At 41.1% G+C, this 14,929-nt stretch overlaps 6 non-coding genes and 51 pseudogenes across 6 annotated transcripts; all 57 read right to left on the bottom strand.

Moving 5' to 3' along the window:
- Positions 1 to 104: 104 nt before the first annotated feature.
- LOC134961060 (5S ribosomal RNA) lies at positions 105 to 223 on the bottom strand (annotated as a pseudogene).
- Positions 224 to 556: 333 nt separating this feature from the next.
- On the bottom strand, positions 557 to 675 carry LOC134964737 (5S ribosomal RNA; annotated as a pseudogene).
- A 107-nt stretch (positions 676 to 782) lies between these two features.
- On the bottom strand, positions 783 to 901 carry LOC134963186 (5S ribosomal RNA; annotated as a pseudogene).
- Positions 902 to 1,008: 107 nt separating this feature from the next.
- On the bottom strand, positions 1,009 to 1,127 carry LOC134960948 (5S ribosomal RNA; annotated as a pseudogene).
- Positions 1,128 to 1,234: 107 nt separating this feature from the next.
- Positions 1,235 to 1,353, bottom strand: LOC134963012 (5S ribosomal RNA). The gene has a single exon (XR_010188084.1). It is a non-coding gene; the product is annotated as a 5S ribosomal RNA (ribosomal RNA).
- A 107-nt stretch (positions 1,354 to 1,460) lies between these two features.
- LOC134958961 (5S ribosomal RNA) lies at positions 1,461 to 1,579 on the bottom strand. Its single transcript, XR_010187146.1, has one exon. It is a non-coding gene; the product is annotated as a 5S ribosomal RNA (ribosomal RNA).
- A 107-nt stretch (positions 1,580 to 1,686) lies between these two features.
- LOC134964726 (5S ribosomal RNA) lies at positions 1,687 to 1,805 on the bottom strand (annotated as a pseudogene).
- Positions 1,806 to 1,912: 107 nt separating this feature from the next.
- LOC134961763 (5S ribosomal RNA) lies at positions 1,913 to 2,031 on the bottom strand (annotated as a pseudogene).
- Positions 2,032 to 2,138: 107 nt separating this feature from the next.
- Positions 2,139 to 2,257, bottom strand: LOC134964505 (5S ribosomal RNA; annotated as a pseudogene).
- A 333-nt stretch (positions 2,258 to 2,590) lies between these two features.
- On the bottom strand, positions 2,591 to 2,709 carry LOC134963585 (5S ribosomal RNA; annotated as a pseudogene).
- A 107-nt stretch (positions 2,710 to 2,816) lies between these two features.
- LOC134960199 (5S ribosomal RNA) lies at positions 2,817 to 2,935 on the bottom strand (annotated as a pseudogene).
- A 107-nt stretch (positions 2,936 to 3,042) lies between these two features.
- LOC134962242 (5S ribosomal RNA) lies at positions 3,043 to 3,161 on the bottom strand (annotated as a pseudogene).
- Positions 3,162 to 3,268: 107 nt separating this feature from the next.
- LOC134959909 (5S ribosomal RNA) lies at positions 3,269 to 3,387 on the bottom strand. Its single transcript, XR_010187673.1, has one exon. It is a non-coding gene; the product is annotated as a 5S ribosomal RNA (ribosomal RNA).
- Positions 3,388 to 3,494: 107 nt separating this feature from the next.
- LOC134963967 (5S ribosomal RNA) lies at positions 3,495 to 3,613 on the bottom strand (annotated as a pseudogene).
- A 107-nt stretch (positions 3,614 to 3,720) lies between these two features.
- LOC134960343 (5S ribosomal RNA) lies at positions 3,721 to 3,839 on the bottom strand (annotated as a pseudogene).
- Positions 3,840 to 3,946: 107 nt separating this feature from the next.
- LOC134960198 (5S ribosomal RNA) lies at positions 3,947 to 4,065 on the bottom strand (annotated as a pseudogene).
- A 107-nt stretch (positions 4,066 to 4,172) lies between these two features.
- On the bottom strand, positions 4,173 to 4,291 carry LOC134962475 (5S ribosomal RNA; annotated as a pseudogene).
- Positions 4,292 to 4,398: 107 nt separating this feature from the next.
- On the bottom strand, positions 4,399 to 4,517 carry LOC134964859 (5S ribosomal RNA; annotated as a pseudogene).
- A 107-nt stretch (positions 4,518 to 4,624) lies between these two features.
- Positions 4,625 to 4,743, bottom strand: LOC134963613 (5S ribosomal RNA; annotated as a pseudogene).
- A 107-nt stretch (positions 4,744 to 4,850) lies between these two features.
- On the bottom strand, positions 4,851 to 4,969 carry LOC134963906 (5S ribosomal RNA; annotated as a pseudogene).
- Positions 4,970 to 5,076: 107 nt separating this feature from the next.
- Positions 5,077 to 5,195, bottom strand: LOC134963632 (5S ribosomal RNA; annotated as a pseudogene).
- A 107-nt stretch (positions 5,196 to 5,302) lies between these two features.
- LOC134961707 (5S ribosomal RNA) lies at positions 5,303 to 5,421 on the bottom strand (annotated as a pseudogene).
- A 107-nt stretch (positions 5,422 to 5,528) lies between these two features.
- On the bottom strand, positions 5,529 to 5,647 carry LOC134960725 (5S ribosomal RNA; annotated as a pseudogene).
- Positions 5,648 to 5,754: 107 nt separating this feature from the next.
- LOC134960347 (5S ribosomal RNA) lies at positions 5,755 to 5,873 on the bottom strand (annotated as a pseudogene).
- A 107-nt stretch (positions 5,874 to 5,980) lies between these two features.
- On the bottom strand, positions 5,981 to 6,099 carry LOC134962473 (5S ribosomal RNA; annotated as a pseudogene).
- Positions 6,100 to 6,206: 107 nt separating this feature from the next.
- On the bottom strand, positions 6,207 to 6,325 carry LOC134960634 (5S ribosomal RNA). The gene has a single exon (XR_010187792.1). It is a non-coding gene; the product is annotated as a 5S ribosomal RNA (ribosomal RNA).
- Positions 6,326 to 6,432: 107 nt separating this feature from the next.
- Positions 6,433 to 6,551, bottom strand: LOC134964857 (5S ribosomal RNA; annotated as a pseudogene).
- Positions 6,552 to 6,658: 107 nt separating this feature from the next.
- On the bottom strand, positions 6,659 to 6,777 carry LOC134964104 (5S ribosomal RNA; annotated as a pseudogene).
- A 107-nt stretch (positions 6,778 to 6,884) lies between these two features.
- On the bottom strand, positions 6,885 to 7,003 carry LOC134961762 (5S ribosomal RNA; annotated as a pseudogene).
- Positions 7,004 to 7,110: 107 nt separating this feature from the next.
- On the bottom strand, positions 7,111 to 7,229 carry LOC134964978 (5S ribosomal RNA; annotated as a pseudogene).
- A 107-nt stretch (positions 7,230 to 7,336) lies between these two features.
- LOC134961190 (5S ribosomal RNA) lies at positions 7,337 to 7,455 on the bottom strand. Its single transcript, XR_010187863.1, has one exon. It is a non-coding gene; the product is annotated as a 5S ribosomal RNA (ribosomal RNA).
- A 107-nt stretch (positions 7,456 to 7,562) lies between these two features.
- On the bottom strand, positions 7,563 to 7,681 carry LOC134962570 (5S ribosomal RNA; annotated as a pseudogene).
- A 107-nt stretch (positions 7,682 to 7,788) lies between these two features.
- Positions 7,789 to 7,907, bottom strand: LOC134962063 (5S ribosomal RNA; annotated as a pseudogene).
- Positions 7,908 to 8,240: 333 nt separating this feature from the next.
- Positions 8,241 to 8,359, bottom strand: LOC134963905 (5S ribosomal RNA; annotated as a pseudogene).
- Positions 8,360 to 8,692: 333 nt separating this feature from the next.
- On the bottom strand, positions 8,693 to 8,811 carry LOC134961705 (5S ribosomal RNA; annotated as a pseudogene).
- Positions 8,812 to 8,918: 107 nt separating this feature from the next.
- Positions 8,919 to 9,037, bottom strand: LOC134962240 (5S ribosomal RNA; annotated as a pseudogene).
- A 107-nt stretch (positions 9,038 to 9,144) lies between these two features.
- Positions 9,145 to 9,263, bottom strand: LOC134959777 (5S ribosomal RNA; annotated as a pseudogene).
- Positions 9,264 to 9,823: 560 nt separating this feature from the next.
- Positions 9,824 to 9,942, bottom strand: LOC134963786 (5S ribosomal RNA; annotated as a pseudogene).
- Positions 9,943 to 10,049: 107 nt separating this feature from the next.
- On the bottom strand, positions 10,050 to 10,168 carry LOC134959995 (5S ribosomal RNA; annotated as a pseudogene).
- Positions 10,169 to 10,275: 107 nt separating this feature from the next.
- Positions 10,276 to 10,394, bottom strand: LOC134963167 (5S ribosomal RNA; annotated as a pseudogene).
- Positions 10,395 to 10,501: 107 nt separating this feature from the next.
- On the bottom strand, positions 10,502 to 10,620 carry LOC134962749 (5S ribosomal RNA; annotated as a pseudogene).
- A 333-nt stretch (positions 10,621 to 10,953) lies between these two features.
- Positions 10,954 to 11,072, bottom strand: LOC134962993 (5S ribosomal RNA; annotated as a pseudogene).
- A 107-nt stretch (positions 11,073 to 11,179) lies between these two features.
- On the bottom strand, positions 11,180 to 11,298 carry LOC134962719 (5S ribosomal RNA; annotated as a pseudogene).
- Positions 11,299 to 11,405: 107 nt separating this feature from the next.
- On the bottom strand, positions 11,406 to 11,524 carry LOC134961704 (5S ribosomal RNA; annotated as a pseudogene).
- A 107-nt stretch (positions 11,525 to 11,631) lies between these two features.
- On the bottom strand, positions 11,632 to 11,750 carry LOC134963044 (5S ribosomal RNA; annotated as a pseudogene).
- Positions 11,751 to 11,857: 107 nt separating this feature from the next.
- Positions 11,858 to 11,976, bottom strand: LOC134960431 (5S ribosomal RNA; annotated as a pseudogene).
- A 107-nt stretch (positions 11,977 to 12,083) lies between these two features.
- On the bottom strand, positions 12,084 to 12,202 carry LOC134961557 (5S ribosomal RNA; annotated as a pseudogene).
- Positions 12,203 to 12,309: 107 nt separating this feature from the next.
- On the bottom strand, positions 12,310 to 12,428 carry LOC134963505 (5S ribosomal RNA). The gene has a single exon (XR_010188129.1). It is a non-coding gene; the product is annotated as a 5S ribosomal RNA (ribosomal RNA).
- Positions 12,429 to 12,535: 107 nt separating this feature from the next.
- Positions 12,536 to 12,654, bottom strand: LOC134962062 (5S ribosomal RNA; annotated as a pseudogene).
- Positions 12,655 to 12,761: 107 nt separating this feature from the next.
- Positions 12,762 to 12,880, bottom strand: LOC134959993 (5S ribosomal RNA; annotated as a pseudogene).
- A 107-nt stretch (positions 12,881 to 12,987) lies between these two features.
- LOC134961844 (5S ribosomal RNA) lies at positions 12,988 to 13,106 on the bottom strand (annotated as a pseudogene).
- Positions 13,107 to 13,213: 107 nt separating this feature from the next.
- LOC134964732 (5S ribosomal RNA) lies at positions 13,214 to 13,332 on the bottom strand (annotated as a pseudogene).
- A 333-nt stretch (positions 13,333 to 13,665) lies between these two features.
- LOC134960645 (5S ribosomal RNA) lies at positions 13,666 to 13,784 on the bottom strand (annotated as a pseudogene).
- Positions 13,785 to 13,891: 107 nt separating this feature from the next.
- LOC134960197 (5S ribosomal RNA) lies at positions 13,892 to 14,010 on the bottom strand (annotated as a pseudogene).
- Positions 14,011 to 14,117: 107 nt separating this feature from the next.
- LOC134962486 (5S ribosomal RNA) lies at positions 14,118 to 14,236 on the bottom strand (annotated as a pseudogene).
- Positions 14,237 to 14,343: 107 nt separating this feature from the next.
- LOC134958944 (5S ribosomal RNA) lies at positions 14,344 to 14,462 on the bottom strand (annotated as a pseudogene).
- Positions 14,463 to 14,569: 107 nt separating this feature from the next.
- LOC134961850 (5S ribosomal RNA) lies at positions 14,570 to 14,688 on the bottom strand (annotated as a pseudogene).
- Between the last annotated feature and the right edge of the window lie 241 nt (positions 14,689 to 14,929).

The following is a 14,929-nucleotide window of genomic DNA, read 5'->3' as shown; positions in this document are numbered from 1 at the left end:
CTTTGTGGTTTCTGTTAGAACTTTTCTACTTCTAACTACTGGTACATAAATGAATAAGATTGAAATTGGAATGCATCAACAGAACTGTATTGGCAGTATAAAAATACCTACAGCACCTTGTATTGCCAGGTGGTCTCCCATCCAAGTACTAACCAAGCCCAACACTACTTAGCTTCCAAGATCAGATGAGATTGGACGTATCCAGTGTGGTGTGGCTGTAGATGAGCTTTGTGGTTTCTATTAGAACTTTTCTACTTCTAACTAATGGTACATAAATGAATAAGTTTGAAAATGGAATGCATCAACAGTACGGTATTGGCAGTATAAAAATACCTACAGCACCTTGTAATGCCAGGTGGTCTCCCATCCAAGTACTAACCAGGGCCAACTCTACTTAGCTTCCAAGATTAAATGAGTTTGGGCGAATCCAGTGTGGTGTGGCTGAAGATAATGTTTGCGGTTTCTGTCAGAACTTTTCTACTTCTAACTACTGGTAAATAAATGAAAAAGTTTGAAAATGGAATGCATCAACAGAACGGAGTTGGCAGTATAAAAATATCTGCAGCACCTTGCATTCCCAGGTGGTTTCCCATCCAAATACTAACCAGGCCCAGCTCTGCTGAGTTTCCAAGATCAGCTGAGATTGGGCGTATCCAGTGTGGTGTGGCTGTAGATGAACTTTGCGGTTTCTGTTAGAACTTTTCTACTTCTAGCTACTGGTACATAGATGAATAAGTTTGAAAATGGAATGCATCAACAGAATGGTGTTGGCAGTATAAAAATACCTCCAGCACCTTGTATTCCCAGGTTGTCTCCCATCCAAGTACTAACCAGGCCCAACACTTCTTAGCTTCTAAGATCAGATGAGATTGGGCGTATCCAGTGTGGTGTGGCTGTAGATAAGCTTTGTGGTTTCTGTTAGAACTTTTCTACTTCTAACTACTGGTACATAAATGAATACGTTTGAAAATGTAATGCATCAACAGAATGGTCTTGGCAGTATAAAAACACCTACAGCACCTTGTATTCCCAGGTGGTCTCCCATCCGAGTACTATCCAGGCCCAACACTTCTGAGCTTCCAAGATCATATGAGATTGGGCGTATCCAGTGTGGTGTGGCTGTAGATGAGCTTTGTGTTTTCTGTTAGAACTTTTCTACTTCTAGCTACTGGTACATAAATGAATAAGTTTGAAAATGGAATGCATCAACAGAACGGTGTTGGCAGTATAAAAATTCCTACAGCACATTGTATTCCCAGGTGGTCTCCCATCCAAGTACTAACCAGGCCCAACACTGCTTAGCTTCCAAGATCAGATGAGATTGGGTGTATCCAGTGTGGTGTGGCTGTAGATGAGCTTTGTGGTTTCTGTTAGAACTTTTCTACTTCTAGCTACTGGTACATAAATGAATAAGTTTGAAAATGGAATGCATCAACAGAACGGTGTTGGCAGTATAAAAATACCTACAGCACTTCGTATTCCCAGGTGGTCTCCCACCAAAGTACTAAACAGGCCCAACACTGCTTAGCTTCCAAGATCAGATGAGATTGGGCGTATCCAGTGTGGTCTGGCTGTAGATGAACTTTGTGGTTTCTGTTAGAACTTTTCTACTTCTAACTACTGGTACATAAATGAATAAGTTTGAAAATGGAATGCATCAACAGAACGGTGTTGGCAGTATAAAAATACCTACATCACTTCGTATTCCCAGGTGGTCTCCCATCCAAGTACTAACCAGGCCCAACACTGCTTAGCTTCCAAGGTCAGATGATATTAAGCAGATCCAGTGTGATGTGGCTGTAGATGAGCTTTGCGGTTTCTGTTAGAACTTTTCTACTTCTAACTACTGGTACATAAATGAACAGGTTTGAAAATGGAATGCATCAACAGAACGGAGTTGGCAGTATAAAAATATCTGCAGCACCTTGCATTCCCAGGTGGTTTCCCATCCAAATACTTACCAGGCCCAGCACTGCTTAGTTTCCAAGATCAGATGAGATTGGGCGTATCCAGTGTGGTGTGGCTGTAGATGAACTTTGCGGTTTCTGTAAGAACTTTTCTACTTCTAACTACTGGTACATAAATGAATAAGTTTGAAAATGGAATGCATCAACAGAACGGTGTTGGCAGTATAAAAATACCTAGAGCACCTCGTATTCCCAGGTGGTCTCCCACCAAAGTACTAACCAGGGCCAACACTACTTAGCTTCCAAGATTAAATGAGTTTGGGCGTATCCAGTGTGGTGTGGCTGAAGATAATGTTTGCGGTTTCTGTCAGAACTTTTCTACTTCTAACTACTGGTAAATAAATGAAAAAGTTTGAAAATGGAATGCATCAACAGAACGGAGTTGGCAGTATAAAAATATCTGCAGCACCTTGCATTCCCAGGTGGTTTCCCATCCAAATACTAACCATGCCCAGCTCTGCTGAGTTTCCAAGATCAGCTGAGATTGGGCGTATCCAGTGTGGTGTGGCTGTAGATGAACTTTGTGGTTTCTATTAGAACTTTTCTACTTCTAACTACTGGTACATAAATGAATAAGTTTGAAAATGGAATGCATCAACAGAACGGTGTTGGCAGTATAAAAACACCGGCAGCACCTTGTATTCCCAGGTGGTCTCCCATCAAAGTACTAACCAGTCCCAATACTGCTTAGCTTCCAAAATCAGATGAGATTGGGCGTATCCAGTGTGGTGTGGCTGTAGATGAGCTTTGTAGTTTCTGTTAGAACTTTTCTACTTCTAACTACTGGTACATAAATGAATAAGTTTGAAAATGGAATTCATCAACAGAACGGTGTTGGCAGTATAAAAATACCTACAGCACCTCGTATTCCCAGGTGGTCTCCCACCAAAGTACTAAACAGGCCCAACACTGCTTAGCTTCCAAGATCAGATGAGATTGTTCGTATCCAGTGTGGTGTGGCTGTAGATGAGCTTTGTGGTTTCTGTTAGAACTTTTCTACTTCTAACTACTGGTAAATAAATGAAAAAGTTTGAAAATGGAATGCATTAACAGAACGGAGTTGGCAGTATAAAAATATCTGCAGCACCTTGCATTCCCAGGAGGTTTCCCATCCAAATACTAACCAGGCCCAGCACTGCTTAGTTTCCAAGATCAGATGAGATTGGGCGTATCCAGTGTGATGTGGCTGTAGATGAGCTTTGCGGTTTCTGTTAGAACTTTTCTACTTCTAGCTACTGGTACATAAATAAATAAGTTTGAAAATGGAATGCTTCAACAGAATGGTGTTGGCAGTATAAAAATACCTACAGCACCCTGTATTCCCAGGTGGTCTCCCATCCAAGTACTAACCAGGCCCAACACTGCTTAGCTTCCAAAATCAGATGAGATTGGGTGTATCCAGTGTGGTGTGGCTGTAGATGAGCTTTGTAGTTTCTGTTAGAACTTTTCTACTTCTATCTACTGGTACATAAATGAATAAGTTTGAAAATGTAATGCATCAACAGAACGGTCTTGGCAGTATAAAAACACCTACAGCACCTTGTATTCCCAGGTGGTCTCCCATCCGAGTACTATCCAGGCACAACACTTCCGAGCTTCCAAGATCATATGAGATTGGGTGTATACAGTGTGGTGTGGCTGTAGATGAGCTTTGTGTTTTCTGTTAGAACTTTTCTACTTCTAGCTACTGGTACATAAATGAATAAGTTTGAAAATGGAATGCATCAACAGAACGGTGTTGGCAGTATAAAAATACCTACAGCACCTTGTATTGCCAGGTGGTCTCCCATCCAAGTACTAACCTGGACCAACACTGCTTAGTTTCCAAGATCAGATGAGATTGGGCATATCCAGTGTGGTGTGGCTGTAGATGAGCTTTGTGGTTTCTATTAGAACTTTTCTACTTCTAACTACTGGTACATAAATGAATAGGATTGAAATTGGAATGCATCAACAGAACGGTGTTGGCAGTATAAAAATACCTACAGCACCTCGTATTCCCAGGTGGTCTCCCACCAAAGTACTAAACAGGCCCAACACTGCTTAGCTTCCAAGATCAGATGAGATTGTTCGTATCCAGTGTGGTGTGGCTGTAGATGAGCTTTGTGGTTTCTGTTAGAACTTTTCTACTTCTAACTACTGGTAAATAAATGAAAAAGTTTGAAAATGGAATGCATCAACAGAACGGAGTTGGCAGTATAAAAATATCTGCAGCACCTTGCATTCCCAAGAGGTTTCCCATCCAAATACTAACCAGGCCCAGCACTGCTTAGTTTCCAAGATCAGATGAGATTGGGCGTATCCAGTGTGATGTGGCTGTAGATGAGCTTTGCGGTTTCTGTTACAACTTTTCTACTTCTAGCTACTGGTACATAAATGAATAAGTTTGAAAATGGAATGCATCAACAGAACGGTATTGGCATTATAAAAATACCTACAGCACCTTGTAATGCCAGATGGTCTCCCATCCAAGTACTAACCAGGCCCAACACTTCTTAGCTTCCAAGATTAGATGAGTTTGGGCGTATCCAGTGTGGTGTGGCTGAAGATAATCTTTGTGGTTTCTGTCAGAACTTTTCTACTTCTAACTACTGGTAAATAAATGAAAAAGTTTGAAAATGGAATGCATCAACAGAACGGTGTTGGCAGTATAAAAATACCTACATCACTTCGTATTCCCAGGTGGTCTCCCATCCAAGTACTAACCAGGCCCAACACTGCTTAGCTTCCAAGGTCAGATGATATTAGGCAGATCCAGTGTGGTGTGGCTGTAGATGAGCTTTGCGTTTTCTGTTAGAACTTTTCTACTTCTAACTACTGGTACATAAATGAACAGGTTTGAAAATGGAATGTATCAACATAACGGAGTTGGCAGTATAAAAATATCTGCAGCACCTTGCATATCCAGGAGGTTTCCCATCCAAATACTTACCAGGCCCAGCATTGCTTATTTTCCAAGATCAGATGAGATTGGGCGTATCCAGTGTGGTGTGGCTGTAGATGAACTTTGCGGTTTCTGTTAGAACTTTTCTACTTCTAGCTACTGGCACATAAATGAATAAGTTTGAAAATGGAATGCATCAACAGAATGGTGTTGGCAGTATAAAAATACCTCCAGCACCTTGTATTCCCAGGTTGTCTCCCATCCAAGTACTAACCAGGCCCAACACTTCTTAGCTTCCAAGATCAGATGATATTGGGCGTATCCAGTGTGGTGTGGCTGTAGATGAGCTTTGTGGTTTCTGTTAGAACTTTTCTACTTCTAACTACTGGTACATAAATGAATAAGATTAAAAATGGAATGCATCAACAGAACGGTGTTGGCAGTATAAAAATATCTACAGCACCTCGTATTCCCAGGTTATCTCCCACCCAAGTACTAAACAGGCCCAACACTGCTTAGCTTCCAAGATCAGATGAGATTGTGTGTATCCAGTGTGGTGTGGCTGTATATGAGCTTTGTGGTTTCTGTTAGAACTTTTCTACTTCTAACTACTGGTAAATAAATGAAAAAGTTTGAAAATGGAATGCATCAACAGAACGGAGTTGGCAGTATAAAAATATCTGCAGCACCTTGCATTCCCAGGAGGTTTCCCATCCAAATACTAACCAGGCCCAGCACTGCTTAGTTTCCAAGATCAGATGAGATTGGGTGTATCCAGTGTGGTGTGGCTGTAGATGAGCTTTGTGGTTTCTGTTAGAACTTTTCTACTTCTAACTACTGGTACATAAATGAATAAGTTTGAAAATGGAATGCATCAACAGAACGGTGTTGGCAGTATAAAAATACCTACAGCACCTCGTATTCCCAGGTGGTCTCCCACCAAAGTACTAAACAAGCCCAACACTGCTTAGCTTCCAAGATCAGATGAGATTGTTCGTATCCAGTGTGGTGTGGCTGTAGATGAGCTTTGTGGTTTCTGTTAGAACTTTTCTACTTCTAACTACTGGTAAATAAATGAAAAAGTTTGAAAATGGAATGCATCAACAGAACGGAGTTGGCAGTATAAAAATATCTGCAGCACCTTGCATTCCCAAGAGGTTTCCCATCCAAATACTAACCAGGCCCAGCACTGCTTAGTTTCCAAGATCAGATGAGATTGGGCGTATCCAGTGTGATGTGGCTGTAGATGAGCTTTGCGGTTTCTGTTACAACTTTTCTACTTCTAGCTACTGGTACATAAATAAATAAGTTTGAAAATGGAATGCTTCAACAGAATGGTGTTGGCAGTATAAAAATACCTACAGCACCTTGTATTCCCAGGTGGTCTCCCATCCAAGTACTAACCAGGCCCAACACTGCTTAGCTTCCAAAATCAGATGAGATTGGGTGTATCCAGTGTGGTGTGGCTGCAGATGAGCTTTGTCGTTTCTGTTAGAACTTTTCTACTTCTATCTACTGGTACATAAATGAATAAGTTTGAAAATGGAATGCATCAACAGAACGGTATTGGCATTATAAAAATACCTACAGCACCTTGTAATGCCAGATGGTCTCCCATCCAAGTACTAACCAGGCCCAACACTTCTTAGCTTCCAAGATTAGATGAGTTTGGGCGTATCCAGTGTGGTGTGGCTGAAGATAATCTTTGTGGTTTCTGTCAGAACTTTTCTACTTCTAACTACTGGTAAATAAATGAAAAAGTTTGAAAATGGAATGCATCAACAGAACGGTGTTGGCAGTATAAAAATACCTACATCACTTCGTATTCCCAGGTGGTCTCCCATCCAAGTACTAAACAGGCCCAACACTGCTTAGCTTCCAAGGTCAGATGATATTAGGCAGATCCAGTGTGGTGTGGCTGTAGATGAGCTTTGCAGTTTCTGTTAGAACTTTTCTACTTCTAACTACTGGTACATAAATGAACAGGTGTGAAAATGGAATGCATCAACAGAACGGGGTTGGCAGTATAAAAATATCTGCAGCACCTTGCATTCCCAGGTGGTTTCCCATCCAAATACTTACCAGGCCCAGCACTGCTTAGTTTCCAAGATCAGATGAGATTGGGCGTATCCAGTGTGGTGTGGCTGTAGATGAACTTTGCGGTTTCTGTTAGAACTTTTCTACTTCTAACTACTGGTAAATAAATGAAAAAGTTTGAAAATGGAATGCATCAACAGAACGGAGTTGGCAGTATAAAAATATCTGCAGCACCTTTCATTCCCAGGAGGTTTCCCATTCAAATACCAACCAGGCCCAGCACTGCTTAGTTTCTAAGATCAGATGAGATTGGGCGTATCCAGTGTGATGTGGCTGTAGATGAGCTTTGCGGTTTCTGTTAGAACTTTTCTACTTCTAGCTACTGGTTCATAAACAAATAAGTTTGAAAATGGAATGTATCAACAGAACGGTGTTGGCAGTAAAAAATTACCTACAGCACCTTGTATTCCCAGGTGGTCTCCCATCCAAGTACTAACCAGGCCCAACACTTCTTAGCTTCCAAGATCAGATGAGATTGGGCGTATCCAGTGTGGTGTGGCTGTAGATAAGTTTTGTGGTTTCTGTTAGTACTTTTCTACTTCTAACTACTGGTACATAAATGAATACGTTTGAAAATGTAATGCATCAACAGAATGGTCTTGGCAGTATAAAAACACCTACAGCACCTTGTATTCCCAGGTGGTCTCCCAACCGAGTACTATCCAGGCCCAACACTTCTGAGCTTCCAAGATCATATGAGATTGGACGTATCCAGTGTGGTGTGGCTGTAGATGAGCTTTGTGTTTTCTGTTAGATCTTTTCTACTTTTAGCTACTGGTACATAAATGAATAAGTTTGAAAATGGAATGCATCAACAGAACGGTGTTGGCAGTATAAAAATACCTACAGCACCTCGTATTCCCAGGTTGTCTCCCACCAAAGTACTAAACAGGCCCAACACTGCTAGGCTTCCAAGATCAGATGAGATTGGGCGTATCCAGTGTGGTCTGGCTGTAGATGAACTTTGTGGTTTCTATTAGAACTTTTCTACTTCTAACTACTGGTACATAAATGAATAAGTTTGAAAATGGAATGCATCAACAGAACGGTGTTGGCAGTATAAAAATACCTACATCACTTTGTATTCCCAGGTTGTTTCCCATCCAAGTACTAACCAGGCCCAACACTGCTTAGCTTCCAAGGTCAGATGATATTAGGCAGATCCAGTGTGGTGTGGCTGTAGATAAGCTTTGCGTTTTCTGTTAGAACTTTTCTACTTCTAACTACTGGTACATAAATGAACAGGTTTGAAAATGGAATGTATCAACATAACGGAGTTGGCAGTATAAAAATATCTGCAGCACCTTGCATATCCAGGAGGTTTCCCATCCAAATACTTACCAGGCCCAGCATTGCTTATTTTCCAAGATCAGATGAGATTGGGCGTATCCAGTGTGGTGTGGCTGTAGATGAACTTTGCGGTTTCTGTTAGAACTTTTCTACTTCTAGCTACTGGCACATAAATGAATAAGTTTGAAAATGGAATGCATCAACAGAATGGTGTTGGCAGTATAAAAATACCTCCAGCAGTTTGTATTCCCAGGTTGTCTCCCATCCAAGTACTAACCAGGCCCAACACTTCTTAGCTTCCAAGATCAGATGATATTGGGCGTATCCAGTGTGGTGTGGCTGTAGATGAGCTTTGTGGTTTCTGTTAGAACTTTTCTACTTCTAACTACTGGTACATAAATGAATAAGATTAAAAATGGAATGCATCAACAGAACGGTGTTGGCAGTATAAAAATATCTACAGCACCTCGTATTCCCAGGTTATCTCCCACCCAAGTACTAAACAGGCCCAACACTGCTTAGCTTCCAAGATCAGATGAGATTGTGTGTATCCAGTGTGGTGTGGCTGTATATGAGCTTTGTGGTTTCTGTTAGAACTTTTCTACTTCTAACTACTGGTAAATAAATGAAAAAGTTTGAAAATGGAATGCATCAACAGAACGGAGTTGGCAGTATAAAAATATCTGCAGCACCTTGCATTCCCAGGAGGTTTCCCATCCAAATACTAACCAGGCCCAGCACTGCTTAGTTTCCAAGATCAGATGAGATTGGGCGTATCCAGTGTGATGTGGCTGTAGATGAGCTTTGCGGTTTCTGTTAGAACTTTTCTACTTCTAGCTACTGGTACATAAATAAATAAGTTTGAAAATGGAATGCTTCAACAGAATGGTGTTGGCAATATAAAAATACCTACAGCACCTTGTATTGCCAAGTGGTCTCCCATCCAAGTACTAACCAGGACCAACACTGCTTAGCTTCCAAGATCAGATGAGATTGGGTGTATCCAGTGTGGTGTGGCTGTAGATGAGCTTTGTGGTTTCTGTTAGAACTTTTCTACTTCTAGCTACTGGTACATAAATGAATAAGTTTGAAAATGGAATGCATCAACAGAACGGTGTTGGCAGTATAAAAATACCTGCAGCACCTTGTATTCCCAGGTGGTCTCACCATCCAAGTACTAACCAGGCCCAACACTTCTTAGCTTTCAAGATTATATGATTTTGGGCGTATCCAGTGTGGTGTGGCTGAAGATAATTTTTGTGGTTTCTGTCAGAACTTTTCTACTTCTAACTACTGGTAAATAATTGAAAAAGTTTGAAAATGGAATGCATCAACAGAACGGTATTGGCAGTATAAAAATACCTACAGCACCGTGTAATGCCAGGTGGTCTCCCATCCAAGTACTAACCAGGCCCAACACTTCTTAGCTTTCAAGATTATATGATTTTGGGCGTATCCAGTGTGGTGTGGCTGAAGATAATTTTTGTGGTTTCTGTCAGAACTTTTCTACTTCTAACTACTGGTAAATAATTGAAAAAGTTTGAAAATGGAATGCATCAACAGAACGGAGTTGGCAGTATAAAAATATCTGCAGCACCTTGCATTCCCAGGTGGTTTCCCATCCAAATACTAACCAGGCCCAGCTCTGCTGAGTTTCCAAGATCAGATGAGATTGGGCGTATCCAGTGTGGTGTGGCTGTAGATGAACTTTGCGGTTTCTGTTAGAACTTTTCTACTTCTAGCTACTGGTACATAAATGAATAAGTTTGAAAATGGAATGGATCAACAGAACGGTGTTGGCAGTATAAAAATACCTACAGCACCTTGTATTGCCAGGTGGTCTCCCATCCAAGTACTAACCAGGACCAACACTGCTTAGCTTCCAAGATCAGATGAGATTGGGCGTATCCAGTGTGGTGTGGCTGTAGATGAGTTTTGTAGTTTCTGTTAGAACTTTTCTACTTCTAACTACTGGTACATAAATGAATAAGTTTGAAAATGGAATGCATCAACAGAACGGTGTTGGCAGTATAAAAAAACCTCCAGCATCTCATATTCCCAGGTGGTCTCCCACCAAAGTACTAAACAGGCCCAACACTGCTTAGCTTCCAAGATCAGATGAGATTGTTCGTATCCAGTGTGGTGTGGCTGTAGATGAGCTTTGTGGTTTCTGTTAGAACTTTTCTACTTCTAACTACTGGTACATAAATGAATACGTTTGAAAATGTAATGCATCAACAGAATGGTCTTGGCAGTATAAAAACACTTACAGCACCTTGTATTCCCAGGTGGTTTCCCATCCGAGTACTATCCAGGCCCAACACTTCTGAGCTTCCAAGATCATATGAGATTGGGCGTATCCAGTGTGGTGTGGCTGTAGATGAGCTTCGTGTTTTCTGTTAGAACTTTTCTACTTCTAGCTACTGGTACATAAATGATTAAGTTTGAAAATGGAATGCATCAACAGAACGGTGTTGGCAGTATAAAAATACCTACATCACTTTGTATTCCCAGGTTGTCTCCCATCCAACTACTAACCAGGCTCAACACTGCTTAGCTTCCAAGGTCAGATGATATTAGGCAGATCCAGTGTGGTGTGGCTGTAGATGAGCTTTGCGGTTTCTGTTAGAACTTTTCTACTTCTAACTACTGGTACATAAATGAACAGGTTTGAAAATGGAATGTATCAACAGAACGGAGTTGGCAGTATAAAAATATCTGCAGCACCTTGCATTCCCAGGTGGTTTCCCATCCAAATACTTACCAGGCCCAGCATTGCTTAGTTTCCAAGATCAGATGAGATTGGGCGTATCCAGTGTGGTGTGGCTGTAGATGAACTTTGCGGTTTCTGTTAGAACTTTTCTACTTTTAGCTACTGGCACATAAATGAATAAGTTTGAAAATGGAATGCATCAACAGAATGGTGTTGGCAGTATAAAAATACCTCCAGCACCTGGTATTCCCAGGTTGTCTCCCATCCAAGTACTAAACAGGCCCAACACTTCTTAGCTTCCAAGATCAGATGATATTGGGCGTATCCAGTGTGGTGTGGCTGTAGATGAGCTTTGTGATTTCTGTTAGAACTTTTCTACTTCTAACTACTGGTACATAAATGAATAAGATTAAAAATGGAATGCATCAACAGAACGGTGTTGGCAGTATAAAAATATCTACAGCACCTCGTATTCCCAGGTTATCTCCCACCCAAGTACTAAACAGGCCCAACACTGCTTAGCTTCCAAGATCAGATGAGATTGTGTGTATCCAGTGTGGTGTGGCTGTATATGAGATTTGTGGTTTCTGTTAGAACTTTTCTACTTCTAACTACTGGTAAATAAATGAAAAAGTTTGAAAATGGAATGCATCAACAGAACGGAGTTGGCAGTATAAAAATATCTGCAGCACCTTGCATTCCCAGGAGGTTTCCCATCCAAATACTAACCAGGCCCAGCACTGCTTTGTTTCCAAGATCAGATGAGATTGGGCGTATCCAGTGTGATGTGGCTGTAGATGAGCTTTGCGGTTTCTGTTAGAACTTTTCTACTTCTAGCTACTGGTACATAAATAAATAAGTTTGAAAATGGAATGCTTCAACAGCATGGTGTTGGCAATATAAAAATACCTACAGCACCTTGTATTCCCAGGTGGCCTCCAATCCAAGTACTAACCAGGCCCAACACTGCTTAGCTTCCAAGATCAGATGAGACTGGGCGTATCCAGTGTGGTGTGGCTGTAGATGAGCTTTGTGGTTTCTGTTAGAACTTTTCTACTTCTAACGACTGGTACATAAATGATTAAGTTTTAAAATAGAATGCATCAACAGAACGGTGTTTGCAGTATAAAAATACCTAAAGCACCTTGTATTGCCAGGTGGTCTCCCATCCAAGTACTAACCAGGACCAACACTGCTTAGCTTCCAAGATCAGATGAGATTGGGCGTATCCAGTGTGGTGTGGCTGTAGATGAGCTTTATGGTTTCTGTTAGAACTTTTCTACTTCTAAGTACTGGTACATAAATGAATAAGATTGAAAATGGAATGCATCAACAGAACAGTGTTGGCAGTATAAAAATACCTACAGCACCTTGTATTCCCAGGTGGTCTCCCATCCAAGTACTAACCAGGCCCAACACTGCTTAGTTTCCAAAATCAGATGAGATTGGGTGTATCCAGTGTGGTGTGGCTGTAGATGAGCTTTGTAGTTTCTGTTAGAACTTTTCTACTTCTAACTACTGGTACATAAATGAATAAGTTTGAAAATGGAATGCATCAACAGAACGGTGTTGGCAGTATAAAAATACCTACAGCACCTCGTATTCCCAGGTTGTCTCCCACCAAAGTACTAAACAGGCCCAACACTGCTAGGCTTCCAAGATCAGATGAGATTGGGCGTATCCAGTGTGGTCTGGCTGTAGATGAACTTTGTGGTTTCTATTATAACTTTTCTACTTCTAACTACTGGTACATAAATGAATAAGTTTGAAAATGGAATGCATCAACAGAACGGTGTTGGCAGTATAAAAATACCTACAGCACCTTGTATTGCCAGGTGGTCTCCCATCCAAGTACTAACCAGGACCAACACTGCTTAGCTTCCAAGATCAGATGAGATTGGGCGTATCCAGTGTGGTGTGGCTGTAGATGAGTTTTGTAGTTTCTGTTAGAACTTTTCTACTTCTAACTACTGGTACATAAATGAATAAGTTTGAAAATGGAATGCATCAACAGAACGGTGTTGGCAGTATAAAAATACCTCCAGCACCTCATATTCCCAGGTGGTCTCCCACCAAAGTACTAAACAGGCCCAACACTGCTTAGCTTCCAAGATCAGATGAGATTGTTCGTATCCAGTGTGGTGTGGCTGTAGATGAGCTTTGTGGTTTCTGTTAGAACTTTTCTACTTCTAACTACTGGTACATAAATGAATACGTTTGAAAATGTAATGCATCAACAGAATGGTCTTGGCAGTATAAAAACACTTACAGCACCTTGTATTCCCAGGTGGTTTCCCATCCGAGTTCTATCCAGGCCCAACACTTCTGAGCTTCCAAGATCATATGAGATTGGGCGTCTCCAGTGTGGTGTGGCTGTAGATGAGCTTTGTGTTTTCTGTTAGAACTTTTCTACTTCTAGCTACTGGTACATAAATGAATAAGTTTGAAAATGGAATGCATCAACAGAACTGTGATGGCAGTATAAAAATACCTACATCACTTTGTATTCCCAGGTTGTCTCCCATCCAACTACTAACCAGGCTCAACACTGCTTAGCTTCCAAGGTCAGATGATATTAGGCAGATCCAGTGTGGTGTGGCTGTAGATGAGCTTTGCGGTTTCTGTTAGAACTTTTCTACTTCTAACTACTGGTACATAAATGAACAGGTTTGAAAATGGAATGTATCAACAGAACGGAGTTGGCAGTATAAAAATATCTGCAGCACCTTGCATTCCCAGGTGGTTTCCCATCCAAATACTTACCAGGCCCAACACTGCTTAGCTTCCAAAATCAGATGAGATTGGGTGTATCCAGTGTGGTGTGGCTGTAGATGAGCTTTGTGGTTTCTGTTAGAACTTTTCTACTTCTAGCTACTGGTACATAAATGAATAAGTTTGAAAATGGAATGCATCAACAGAACGGTGTTGGCAGTATAAAAATACCTACAGCACCTCGTATTCCCAGGTGGTCTCCCACCAAAGTACTAAACAGGCCCAACACTGCTTAGCTTCCAAGATCAGATGAGATTGTTCGTATCCAGTGTGGTGTGGCTGTAGATGAGCTTTGTGGTTTCTGTTAGAACTTTTCTACTTCTAACTACTGGTAAATAAATGAAAAAGTTTGAAAATGGAATGCATCAACAGAACGGAGTTGGCAGTATAAAAATATCTGCAGCACCTTGCATTCCCAGGAGGTTTCCCATCCAAATACTAGCCAGGCCCAGCACTGCTTAGTTTCCAAGATCAGATGAGATTGGGCGTATCCAGTGTGATGTGGCTGTAGATGAGCTTTGCGGTTTCTGTTAGAACTTTTCTACTTCTAGCTACTGGTACATAAATAAATAAGTTTGAAAATGGAATGCTTCAACAGAATGGTGTTGGCAATATAAAAATACCTTTAGCACCTTGTATTGCCAGGTGGTCTCCCATCCAAGTACTAACCATGACCAACACTGCTTAGCTTCCAAGATCAGATGAGATTGGGCGTATCCAATGTTGTGTAGCTGTAGATGAGCTTTGTGGTTTCTGTTAGAACTTTTCTACTTCTAACTACTGGTACATAAATGAATAAGATTGAAAATGGAATGCATCAACAGAACAGTGTTGGCAGTATAAAAATACCTACAGCACATTGTATTCCCAGGTGGTCTCCCATCCAAGTATTAACCAGGCCCAACACTGCTTAGCTTCCAAAATCAGATGAGATTGGATGTATCCAGTGTGGTGTTGCTGTAGATGAGCTTTGTAGATTCTGTTAGAACTTTTCTACTTCTAACTACTGGTACATAAATGAATAAGTTTGAAAATGGAATGCATCAACAGAACGGTATTGGCAGTATAAAAACACCTACAGCACCGTGTAATTCCAGGTGGTCTCCCATCCAAGTACTAACCATGCTCAACACTTCTTAGCTTGCAAGATTAGATGAGTTTGGGCGTATCCAGTGTGGTGTGGCTGAAGATCATTTTTGTGGTTTC

Source organism: Pseudophryne corroboree, chromosome 9 (genome assembly GCF_028390025.1).
Source record: "Pseudophryne corroboree isolate aPseCor3 chromosome 9, aPseCor3.hap2, whole genome shotgun sequence".
NCBI classification, from domain to species: Eukaryota; Metazoa; Chordata; class Amphibia; order Anura; family Myobatrachidae; genus Pseudophryne; species Pseudophryne corroboree.
Note: the sequence above shows the minus strand (reverse complement) of the source record. Positions and strands in the feature narration are given on the sequence as shown.